Raw genomic sequence first — 12,155 nt, forward strand, 5'->3', positions numbered from 1 at the left:
GATCTATCCCAGCTCTCTTAGATTCCACTTGGTTCTGTGTTCTAACCTGCAGTTTGCAAGTTGTGGCCATAGACCCAGTCCAAACTTGACAGTGACCAGTGACCAGCTCCAAAGAAAATGTGAGTCAGAACAAGTCATTTGGGAAGACCTTTGAAAGTCTGCCTCATCATGCCCCCCTTAATGACAAGTCTGTCTAGCTGAACCCTAGGAGATTCACAGATAGATTCTTTCCTGGGCTTTAGATACCAGAGCTCTCAGAGCCACAGGCAGACACAGGGAAGGGCAGCAGCTGGTACCTGAGTGCACCCCCAGACTGGCTTTCCCTGACAGTGCCTATTGTGATGTCATGGACTCTCAGTATAAAGGCAGGAACTGTAGCTGAGAGGATTATAGGCTTGAGGAATGGCGCTAATGTGGGGTCTCGCTGCTCCACTGCCAGTGTATCTCAGTCTAATGTTACTTGGTGTTTTAGTCTGTGGTGCATACCAGGTTCAGGTGGCAGCCAAGACACAGGTGCGTGATAACCACTCTTTCTCGGGTCACTTCTCTTCATGCTGACGGCCTATAGGTTTGTCTAAATGCCTGTCCTCTGGACCATAGGAGGACCTGGATGGAGGGCAGAGGGGAGTTGAGACAGAACTGATAGATGCTTCCTTTTTTTTTCTTTTTGTTTTGGTTTTTCAAGACAAGGTTTCTCTGTGTAGCCCTGGCTCTCCTGATTCCTGTAGACCAGGTTGGCCTTGAACTCACAGAGATTCTTTTGCCTCTGCCTCCCAAGTGCTGGGACTAAAGGCATGAGCCACCACTACCCACCTTGTCTTTCTCTTAATTCACTTCAAGAAGTCTTAGGATGGGTTTGGTGGTGCATACCTTTAATCCCAACTTGGGAGGGAGAGGCAGGAGGATCTCTGATTTCAAGACCAGCCTGGTCTACATAGTGAGTTCCAGGACAGCCAGGACTAAGCAGAGAGAGTCTGTCTCAAAAAATAAAGAAGAAGAAGAAGAAGAAGAAGAAGAAGAAGAAGAAGAAGAAGAAGAAGAAGAAGAAGAGGAGGAGGAGGAGGAGGAGGAGGAGGAGGAGGAGGAGGAGGAGGAGGGGTGGAGGGAGGAGAAAGAAGGGGGTGGGATGAAGGAGTAGGGGGTGAGATGGAAGAGGAGGGGGTGGGAGGGAGGAGGAGGGGTGGGAGGGAGGAGGAGGGGTGGGAGGGAGGAGGAGGGGGAGGAGGAGGGAGAAAAAGGAGGAGAGGGAGGGGGAAAAAGAGGAGGAGGGAGAGGGGGAAGAGAAAGAAGAAGAAGAAGAAGAAGAAGAAGAAGAAGAAGAAGAAGAGGAGGAGGAGGAGGAAGAAGAAGAGGAGGAGGAGGGGGTGGGGTGGGCGGAGGAGAAGGGGGAGGATGAGGGGGAAAAGAGAAGGAGATGGAGGGGGAAAAGGAGGAGGGGGAGGGGGAAGAGAAAGAAGAAGAAGAAGAGGAGGAGGAGGAGAAGGAGGAGAGGGGAGGGGGAAGGAGGAGGGGGAAGAGGAGGGGGGAAAAGAGGAGGAGATGGAGGGGGAAAAGGAGGAGGGGAGGGGGAAGAGAAGAAGGAGGAAAAGGAGGAGGAAGGGGCGAGGAGGAGATGAGGAAGGGGGAGGAGGAGGGGAGGAGGGGGAAAAAGGAGGAGGGAAGGGGGAAGAGAAGAAGGAGGAAAAGGAGGAGGAAGGGGCGAGGAGGAGATGAGGGAGGGGGAGGAGGAGGGGAGGAGGGGGGAAAAGGAGGAGGGGAGGGAGAAGAGAAAGAAGGAGGAAGAGGAGGAGGAGGAGGAGGAGGAGGAGGAGAAGAAGAAGAAGAAGAAGAAGAAGAAGAAGAAGAAGAAGAAGAAGAAGAAGAAGAAGACAAAAAGGAGGAGAAGGAGAAGAAAAAGAAGAAAGAAGTAGCTTCAGTAGCTTTAGGATCTATTATCAAATAGACACTGAGGAAGAATTACTAGATATAGAGGAAGTGCTGTCTAGGACTTCCAGCTGAAATGGAACATTCATATGACTTAACTCTGGGGAAGTTATGGAAAAGAATGTGGTAAGTAAGAGTGGTGTGGATATTGTCCATTGCATGGATAGGAGGCAGATGGTAGAGAGAGCTTGTCTTACAAAGAAAGATTTATAACCATATGACAAAACAAAAAAGGTCTCAGGAAGTGAATTGCAAGTGTTGCTTGGTTGGGGAGTTTCTATTTCCAGCGGGAGAGGGGTTGTCTGAGTACATGGTTCATGTGTTTGAGACATCAGTAGATCACGTCTCTTCTGAGTCTTCGGTCCTTTGAGCAGACCATGAGTGACTGGCTCTCCCACAGTCCTGCCATCTTGCCCAGACTTGGCATGCCCACCTCTTTATTGAGTCGTTTCAGTGAGTGTGTGGCATCTCACTGTGGTTTCACGTGCACCCCGCATCCTGCCCCCAATAAATGACATTGAGCAATGTCTCAGGTTTATTAGTTGTTTGGAAATTCTTCTTTGTAAACTGCCTATTCAAGTCAGTTGTGCGCTTTTGTTTGTGTGAATTTGTGTGTGAGTGTGTGTGGACGTGAGTGTGTGTGAGCGTGTGAGTATCTGGGTGTCTGTGTGTATGTTAGCGAGGATCAAATTCAGGTCTGTGCTCCTTCCAGGCAAAGCAATGATTTTACATTTCTGGTGCATTTTTTTTCCTTTTTTTTTTTTTGTTTGTCTGTTTTAGTTTTTTTTTTTCTTCTTTTGGTTTTTCAAGACACAGTTTGTCTGTGTAATCCTGGATGTCCTGGAGATCTTTCTGTAGATCAGGCTGGCCTCGAACTCACAGAAATCTGCCTGCCTCTCTCTCAAGTGCTGGGATTAAAGGTGCATGTCACCACTGCCTGGCAAACAGTATATTTCTATTTATTTATTTAGTAAAAACTTTTGTTTCTCATTTTACATAGCAATCCCAGTTCTCACTCGCTCCCCTCCTCCCTTCCCCTCCACCTCCCCGCATCCACTCCTCAGAGAGGAGTCCACAAAGTCTAGCACACTGCTCTGAGTCAGGACCCAGGCCCTCCCCACTATATCTAGGCTGAGCAAGGTATCCCTCCAAAGAGAATGAGTTCCAAAAAGCCAGTACAAGCAGTAGGAATAAATCCTGGTCTCACTGCCAGTGGCCCCACAGTCTGCCCCAGTCATACAACTGTTACCCACATACAGAGGGCCTAGTTAGGTGCTATGCTGGTTCCCTCACTGTGGATGACAGACTCCGCTGTGGGTCTCTGCTTCTGCTTCCATCAATTGCTGCATGAAGGTACTGAGGTGATATTTAAGATAGTCATCAATCTGACTACAGGACAAGGCCAGTTCAGGCCCCCTCTCCACTATTGCTTAGGGTCTTAGATGGGGTCATCCTTGTGGATTCCTGGGAATTTCTCTAGAGCCAGGTTTCTTGCCAGAATGCTTCCTTATTCTAATCTACAAAATCTCTCTTTTCTTTAATAATGTTATTTAAGTTTTCGATAAAAGGGACATTTCTCTAGATTTTACAGTCAACATTTTGTTGATCAAATACCCATGCTGTGTAGCCGTGCACATAAGGACGATGTTAATTGGATTTAGTGGGTTATAAAAAGAAAGGCAAACATGAGGCTGGGAGTTGGATATATTGTGGGGTATGAGGGGGAAGTTGGAGTGGGGAGGGGTGGGTATCATTATAGTTTATTGTATGCATGTATAAAATATTTTTTTTGGTTTTTTGAGACAGGGTTTCTCTGTGACTTTGGAGCCTGTCCTGGAACTAGCTCTTGTAGACCAGGCTGGCCTTGAATTCACAAGAATCTGCCTGCCTCTGCCTCCCAAGTGCTGGGATTAAAGGCATGCACCACCACCGCCTGGCATAAAATATTTTTGAACTAGGAAAAATTATTTTTTAAAAAACCCTCCATGTTGTGATCTGATAAATTTTGCTGCCTCTTGTACTTTCTGTGAGTTGGGATTTTTCCAAAACTCATGTAGAAATATATGCATTTTCCAGGGGAAGAGGGTTGTAAAGTGTGACCTTCAGGAGGGATTCACACCCTTCTTTGCAGACTGGGTAAGGTCTCCCAGGCATGACCCCTTACTCTCTGAGGACTGGGTTAGCCACCACAGGAGTCGGAATCCTTTTGTCTTCCACACGCAGCCCCAGCTCCTCCACTTCTGCTGTGAGTTGAAGCTGTACAAAGACGTCAGGCAAAGCTAAGGACATGGTAGCACTAGGCTCTTAGACTTCTGGAACCATGAAACCAACTAAACCCTTTCCTTCAAAGATGAGCTGATGACAAATATTCTATTTTTTGCAACTCAACATAAACTAGAACCAGGAGGAATTTGTTTTTTGTTGAGAAGAAAGGACATACTTAATAGGTTATGATAATCATCAGGAGGCACATATTGTCTGCTCTGGTATGGCATTTTATCTATCTATCTATCTATCTATCTATCTATCTATCTGTCTATCTGTCTATCTGTCTATCTGTCTATCTGTCTATCTGTCTATCTGTCTATCTGTCTATCTGTCTATCTGTCTATCTGTCTATCTGTCTATCTATCTATCGTCTTCCATCACCTATATCTATCTTTTTATGTATTTTTAGTGCTAGGAATCAAATTCGGGGTCTGGTGAGCTAGGCAAGCAGTCTACCACTGAAGTACATCCTCAGGCCTGGTATACTGGTTTAATACTGTAAATAATGTTTTTTTCCCTCCCTCCCTCCTTTCTTTCTTTCTTTCTTTCTTTTTTCTTTCTTTCTTTCTTTCTTTCTTTCAGGGGAGGGGGTTAAGACAGGGTTTCTCAGTGTAGCCCAGGCTGCCCTGGAACTCACTTTGTCACTCTGTAGACCAGGCTGGCCTACTCACAGAGATCCACCTTCTCCTGTTTCCTGAGAGCTTGCATTAAAGATATGTGCCACCGCTGCCCCTTGTAAATACCATTGTATAAATGATGCTGAAGCCCCCAAATCCATCTTTCCATAAGGATCTGCTTAGAGGACCCTGATAAGTTTATCACTTTGAATCTATTCTCCTGTAGGAATATTCTCTAAATCATGTTATGTGTAAATAACAACAGTTTTATTACTTATTTTCCAGTTCTTATTGATGACTTTGTTCTCCTTGCCTTCATTTATGAATATGACTTCAGTACAATATTCAGGAGCAGTGTGTTGTGGGCGTCTGTCTTTTATTAAGTCAAGGAACATTTTCAATAATTCACCAGTTATGTATAATGTTTTCTGTAGTTTTTCAAATATTATTTAGCAAATCAAGGAAATTTTAGCAAGAATTGGTGTTAATTTTTAAAAAAATGTTCTAAAATTTTAAATTTAATCTCTTTGTACTGGGTGCTAAGTAGTAAGTATATTTCCTGCCTCTATTTAGATGGTCGAATTTTTTCTTGTTTGTTCAATCAATGTACCGAATTGCATGAGAATGCAAGATAATAAATCAACTGTGAATTCCTAGGAAATGTATAATTCATTTGTAATATTGGCTCCAATACTTTAATTAGATTTATTAGATTCAGTTTTCTAATATTTTGTTTGGTACTTATGCAACTTTGCATAAATATATTGAGTGGTCAGGTCTTAGATTTTAGAATGGTGATTGTTCCAGCTTCCTCAATTTAAACAGAAGCAAATCCACATTTCCATCTCAATAATGGAACGGACACCCTCAACGCTCATGGAGTTACAGGGGTTTTGGGAGTTCGTACTAAGAATCTGGAACAAAGACCAGATTGTTCTTTATCACACATATGTGCGCGTGTGTGCTCGCGCGCACACACGCACACACACACACTCCCCAAAGGAATAGTGACTAAAATTAAGAAATTGGCTCTCAGCTGGGCCGCGGTGACGCACATCTTTAATCCCAGCACTTGGGAGGCAGAGGCAGGTGGAGCTCTGTGAGTCTGAGGCCAGCCTGGTATCTGTTCTTAAAGCCTTCGGCTGATTGGGTGATGCCCACTTGCAGTATGGAAAGCAATCTGCTCCAATTGTACTGATTCTAAATGTTAATCATATGTAAAATTACTGTCAAAGAAGTGTTCTAAACTAATAATATATGACCAAACAACTGGGCTCCATAGCCTAGCCAAGTCGACATAAGAATTAACCATTACACTCCTTTCTTTTGCTTCGATTTATTATTATCATTCGGGCGGTGGTGGTGCACACCTTTAATCCCAGCACTCGGGAGGCAGAGGCAGGTGGATCTCTGTGAGTCTGAGGCCAGCCTGGTCTACAGTGAGTTCCAGGACAGGTCCAAAGCTACACAGAGAAACACTGTCTCAAAAAACGATAAAAAAGATTTATCATTATCATTTTTGAAAGTGTGTGTGTGTGTGTGTGTGTGTGTGTACAAAATTGTGTTTGTATAATTGTGAGTCTGAACATGAGCACAGGTACCAGCAGAATCCACAGGTGCTGGATCCCCCTGGAGCTGGAGCTACAGGCAATTGTGAGCATTTGCTATGTGTGCTAGGAATCAAACCTGGGTCCTCTGCAAGAGCTGCGCTGTGACTGCTGAACCATCTTCCCAAGCCCAGTTCTTCCTTTTCTATCTGTAAAGAGTTTCATGACTTAAGTAGCTCTTACATTTAGGCTTTTACTCCATCTCAAGTTCATTTTTAAATAGGGTATGAGGTAAAGGCCCACCTTCATTCCTTTCCATGTGGTTATCCAGTTGTCCCAGCACCATTTGTTGAAGATTATTTTGTTTTCATTGAATGGTCATGGAGCCTGTATTGAGAACCAGCTGATTTTTAATATTAGATTCTTAAACCACAACTATTTTTGAGTACTGTAGTTTTGTACACAGTTTTTCATTTCTTTGTTTTGTTTTGTTTCTCAAGACAGGGTTTCCCTGTGTAGCCCTGGTGTCCTGAAGCTCATTCTGTAGACCAGGCTGGTCTTGAACTCAGAGATGTGCCTGCCTCTGCCTCCCAAGTGTTGAGATTAAAGGTTAATGCCACCACTGCCCAGCTCTGTACAAAGTTTTAAAATCAGAAAATATGGTCCTTCCTACTGTTTTTTTTTTCAAGATTGTTTTGGCTCCTGAGAGACCTTTGTAATTCCACAGGGATTTTTAGGACAAAGTTATCATTTATACAAAAAAGGAGTTTGGATGGGAATTATGTAGTATCCCTACAGAATCTATAGATTGTGTTGGTAATGTCATTTCAGCATCAAACCTTCCAACCATGAACAAAGAATGTCTTAATTACTATTTACTTTCTACAACAATGTTTTGTAGATTTCTATCTCATGATGTAGCTACCTCCCAAAGACCCCACCTACTAACACTATTACCTTGGGGGTTAGGGTTTCTACATATCAAGTTGTGGGATAGCATTGGACCCAGTGTATGTTGGGGGAAGCTCCCTGGTGTTTCTAATTTTTTAAATGTCTTAAGAAAACACAAGTAGATGTTTGTTTTTATTTTTCTGCACCATTGAGATGACCATGACAGTTTCCCACTTATGTTGTTAGTATGGTGTAATGTATTGATCATTGTGTTATGTTTAAATAGCTATGCATTATTTAAAAAATCATTTTCACTGTGTATCTCTATTGTGTATGGTGCTGTTCCATAAGAATAATTTCACAGAGTAAGTGTTGAACATTGAGCATAATCCTCCTTTCCTCCCCACTCGTCTTCACTGCCTCCCCATTGGTTTCATTTACTCTTGCAGGTAATTTCATTTCTGCTTTAACGGCATGTTTATGCCTGTGATTTTATGTGTCTATATAAAATCTAGGAACTAAAAATGAGAAAGATCATATGGTGTTGGTCTTTCTGGCTTAGCTGACTTCAGACGAGCTCCAATTGTATCCCTTTCCCTGAAAACTATGTAACTTCTTCATGACAGAAAAAAATCCATTGTGTATACAGAAATATTTAACACCCATTCCTCTGCAGCTGCACACATATGGCTCAATAACTTAGTTATTATGAATGATGCTGCGGTAAACACTGATGTGCAAGCGTCTCTGTCACATTAAACATTCATACATTGTTTGAATAAATTCCAAATATTTATATTCATCATCATTCTGTAAGCTCTTGCCTACCCAGTTAGGTGTACTATGTTTATGTTCGATAGCAATTTCTCTGCCCTATCTTACATTTTTAAGTAGTTTTGCGGAGTGTAAGTCTAGATGGGCAGTTGTTTTCTTTTAGCACATTGAAGAATTTATTCTGCTGTTTTCTGATGCCCGATATTTCTGAAAACACACCAGCTCTTCACCCCACTATTCACGTGGCTATGACAGTTCTTTAATTCAGGGGCAAGTATAGGAATTCTTTCTCTTCCGCTTCCAGCAGTTTTGAATGTACTTAATTCAGCTGTTATTCAGCGTCTGCTGTCACAGCACTTACACGTCAATGCTTCTCAGTTCTCACAAGTTCCTAGTCATTAAGTCCAAGGACAGAATGCTTCAAAGCAGATTTCCCACCCTACCCCATCCATCCTCAGAGAGGGTAAGGCACATTGCTTTGGGGAAGGTCCATGGTCCTCCCTACTATAACTGGGTTGAGCAAGGTATCCATCCAAAGAGAGTAGGTTCCCAAAAAACCATTACATGCAGTAGGGATAAATCCTGGTGCCTCTGCCAGTGACCCCACAGTCTGCCCCAGCCATACAACTGTCATCCACATTCAGAGGGACTAGTTTGATCCTATGCTTGTTCCTTCCCAGTCCGACTCGAGTTGGTGAGCTCCCATTAGCTCAGGTAGACTGTTTCAGTGGGTGTATCCATCATGGTCTTGACCTCTTTGCTCATATTCTCATTCCTCCCACTCTTCACTGGACCTTGGGAGCTCAGTCCAGTGCTTCGATGTGGGTCTCTGCCTCTGTTTCCATCAGTTGCTGGATGAAGGTTCTATGGTGATATTTAATACATTCATCAGTCTGATTACAGGGCAAATTAAGATTGGTGCTCCCTCTCCTCTACTGCTTAGGGTCTTAGCTGGGGTCATCCTTGTAAATTCCTATATCTAGAGCCATGTTTCTTGCTAATCCCACAATGGCTCCCTCAATCAAGCTATCTCCTTGCTCACATCTCAGTCCTTCCTCCACCTCAACTATCCCATTCCCTCAAGTTCTTCTAACCCCTCCCCTTCTCCCCAACCTTCCCCTTCTACCCTTCCTTCTCCCCCACCCTGTGCTCCCAATTTTGTCAGGCGATCTTGTCTATTTTGACTTTCCAGGTGGATCTATATATGTTTTTCTTAGAGTTCACTTTATTACTTAGCTTCTCTAGGATCATGAATTATAGGCTCAGTGTCCTTTCTTTATAGCTAGTATTTGCTTATGAGTGAGTCCATACCATATTCATCTTTTTGGGACTGGGTTACCTCATAAAGATGCTCAATCATACTTCAAGGGCATTTATTTGTTCAACTATGTTCATAGCAGCATTATTTGTAATAACAAGAATCTGGAAGCAACCTAGATGGCCCACATCTGAAGAATGGATAAAGAAAATATGGCATATTTACACATTAGAGTACTATTCAGCAGTAAAAAAAATGACATCTTGAATTTTGCATACAAATTGATGGAATTATAAAACACTATCCTGAGTGGGTACCCCATGTTTTAAAAATTACATTTGTAAGCACTCAGTAGGCAGAAGTTAGACCCTTGTGAGTTCCAGATCAACTTGATCAACAAAACGAGTTCCAGGACAGCCAGGTTGCTCAGAGAAACCCTGTCTCGAAAAACAAAAACAAAACAAAATGAAAATTATATTTGTTTGTGTGTGTGTGTGCATGTGTGCATAGGGCATGGGGCCAGGGGAGTGTGGAAGTAGAGGACAACCTGAAAGAGTCAGTTCTTTACATATACCATACCGGTCATAGGGATTGAACATAGGTTGCCAAGGCTTGGCCACAGGTATCTTTAGCCACTGAGTCATTTTGCTGGCTCCCATATGGCATCTTACCTGTTTAGTTGGCTATTTTCCTTATGAATGCAAGTCTCTAGAATACAGGACTCATATTTATCTCTAGAGTCTCAGTACTACACACAATAATCTAGGACTAATTTGTATGTGTGTACATCCATGTACAAACGCCCATGGCATGCATGTGGAGGTGAAGATGACTTGTGAAAATTGCTTTTCTTCTTTTACGCTGTGGGCTCCAGAGATGGACTCAGATCATTAGGCTTGGTGTCAAACACCTGTGCCTACAGGGCCATCTTGCTGGTCTCTTAGTATATTTAATAAATTATTCACACATAATTAGATGAGAAGGTAACTAATAATATGGTTACAGATGACAACCATGTTGATACCTGATATAAAATGTGTCAGTATCCCATAGATAAGGTAAGATGTTTTGTCCATAAAACCCCCAATCTAGAGCATAAACCTGACTTTGTTTCTTTTTGTGTGTTTCTCTAGATTGCCAAGCAACATGATCCAAAACAAATCCAGAAACTCACAGGTCAGAATGATTCTCTCCCTTGCTGATCAGCTCAAGGCTGGTGACTGATCTGTGGGCCATGCTTTCAGACTCTAGTCTTTAACAGCGGGTGGAAGAAAGTTGAAAAAGAGGGTGTCCTGAAGAGTACCCCCATCTTTCTGACATCTTCACTTCCAAAGTCATGCAAACAGCTCCATAATTTCTCCATTGTTTGCTTTCCTCATGCTTCTCTGTCCCATATATTTTCATGGGAAGCCCAAAATATGGAAAAGGAGAATGGGCAAAGATTAACTACCAAGAGTTTGGTGAGGGCAGTCCATCACCTTTATTCTGCTACCACGGATGTGGATGTGGGATAGACATCTTTAGAGGAAAAGATGTATCAGGATCTCCATGTCCCCCACTGCTGCGTTCTGGGGTCACTTGTAGTACACAATGAAGACAGTATAGTTCGCTTACAAAGCAAAGTTTGATGGCTGGGCTGTGCCACTCACCAGCTTCATGATGTGACTTCATCTTTGCTCCCCTAATTGTTAGATGATGTCAGTAGTCACTGTGCTCACGGTCTCTTTACTCTTGTTACAGTTTCACAGTTGGAAAAAGCTAGAATGATGAATATCATTGAAGCTGATCTAACATGGTAAGCAGAGTGTGTCTTCAGACTGTCCTATGACAAATACCATGATGGCTGGTTTCATGTCAACATGGTACAAACTGGCATCATTTTGGAAAAGATTGCCCTGTCTAGATTGCCCTGTGGACACGCCTGTGCTGCGATTTTTTTTAATTTAATTTAATTTTATTTTGGTTTTTCGAGACAGGGTTTCTCTGTGTAGCCCTGACTGTCCTAAACTCACTCTGTAGACCAGACTGGCCTTGAACTCAGAGATCTACCCACCTCTACCTCCAAAGTGCTGGGATTACAGGTGTGTGCCACCATGCCCAGCTACATTTTCTTAATTGATGATTGATATGGGAAGGTCCAGCTCACTGTGGGTGATGCCACCCATGGACTGGTAGTGGTACAAGAAGGCAGGGTGAGCAAGCCATGAAAGCAAGGCAGTAAGCAGGGTTCCTCCACGGCCTTTGCATTAGCTGCTGCCTCCTGAATCCATCTTGCCCTGAGATCCTACCATGACTTCCCTCAGCAATGGAGTGTAACCTGGAACTGTAAGCTGAAACAAACCCTGTCCCCCTAAGTTTCTGGTCACCGTGTTTCAGCACAACAGTGGAAATCCTAGCTGCAACACCACCTTAACCGTAAATGTTATATGTAAAGTCCTGGGACTTTTACTTCGTTTACTGTGATAGCAATTGCCTCCTTCCTAAATTAACTTCCTATTCTTATTGGTACTTTATTAATATCACTTCAATTCCACTGACATCCCCTTTTGTGCTCAGTATTTCAGGACTTCCTATGGGCTGGACCCAGGACTATGTATTCTGGTCAATAGACAGGAGTCTTCAACGGATTTTCCAACAGCTGGAAAATGCAAGGTCAGGAAACAGAGTTTCTCGGTAGGGGAGAGAGAGGGAGTAAAAGGAGGGAGGTAAAAGAAAAGTGAGTTTGAGCAACGGAGAACAATATTTTGAGCTTTATTTATTCCATGTTTTATATGGGTATTTTACTTGCATGTGTGTTTGTGCACCACATGCATGCCTGATGCCCACAGAGGCCAGAAGAGGGCATTGGATCCCCAGGCACTGGAGTTACAAATGTTT

General features: G+C 43.1%; 1 long non-coding RNA gene across 1 annotated transcript; it reads left to right on the top strand.

Annotated features, from left to right (window-relative positions):
• The first annotated feature begins 403 nt into the window (after nucleotides 1-403).
• Nucleotides 404-12,122, top strand: LOC148121898 (uncharacterized). The gene is made up of 4 exons (XR_015738161.1): nucleotides 404-513; nucleotides 10,412-10,454; nucleotides 11,019-11,073; nucleotides 11,835-12,122. It is a non-coding gene; the product is annotated as an uncharacterized LOC148121898 (long non-coding RNA).
• Nucleotides 12,123-12,155: the final 33 nt, after the last annotated feature.

The sequence above is a fragment of the Myodes glareolus genome, chromosome 6, assembly GCF_982192425.1.
Source record: "Myodes glareolus chromosome 6, mMyoGla1.1, whole genome shotgun sequence".
Taxonomy (NCBI): Eukaryota; Metazoa; Chordata; class Mammalia; order Rodentia; family Cricetidae; genus Myodes; species Myodes glareolus.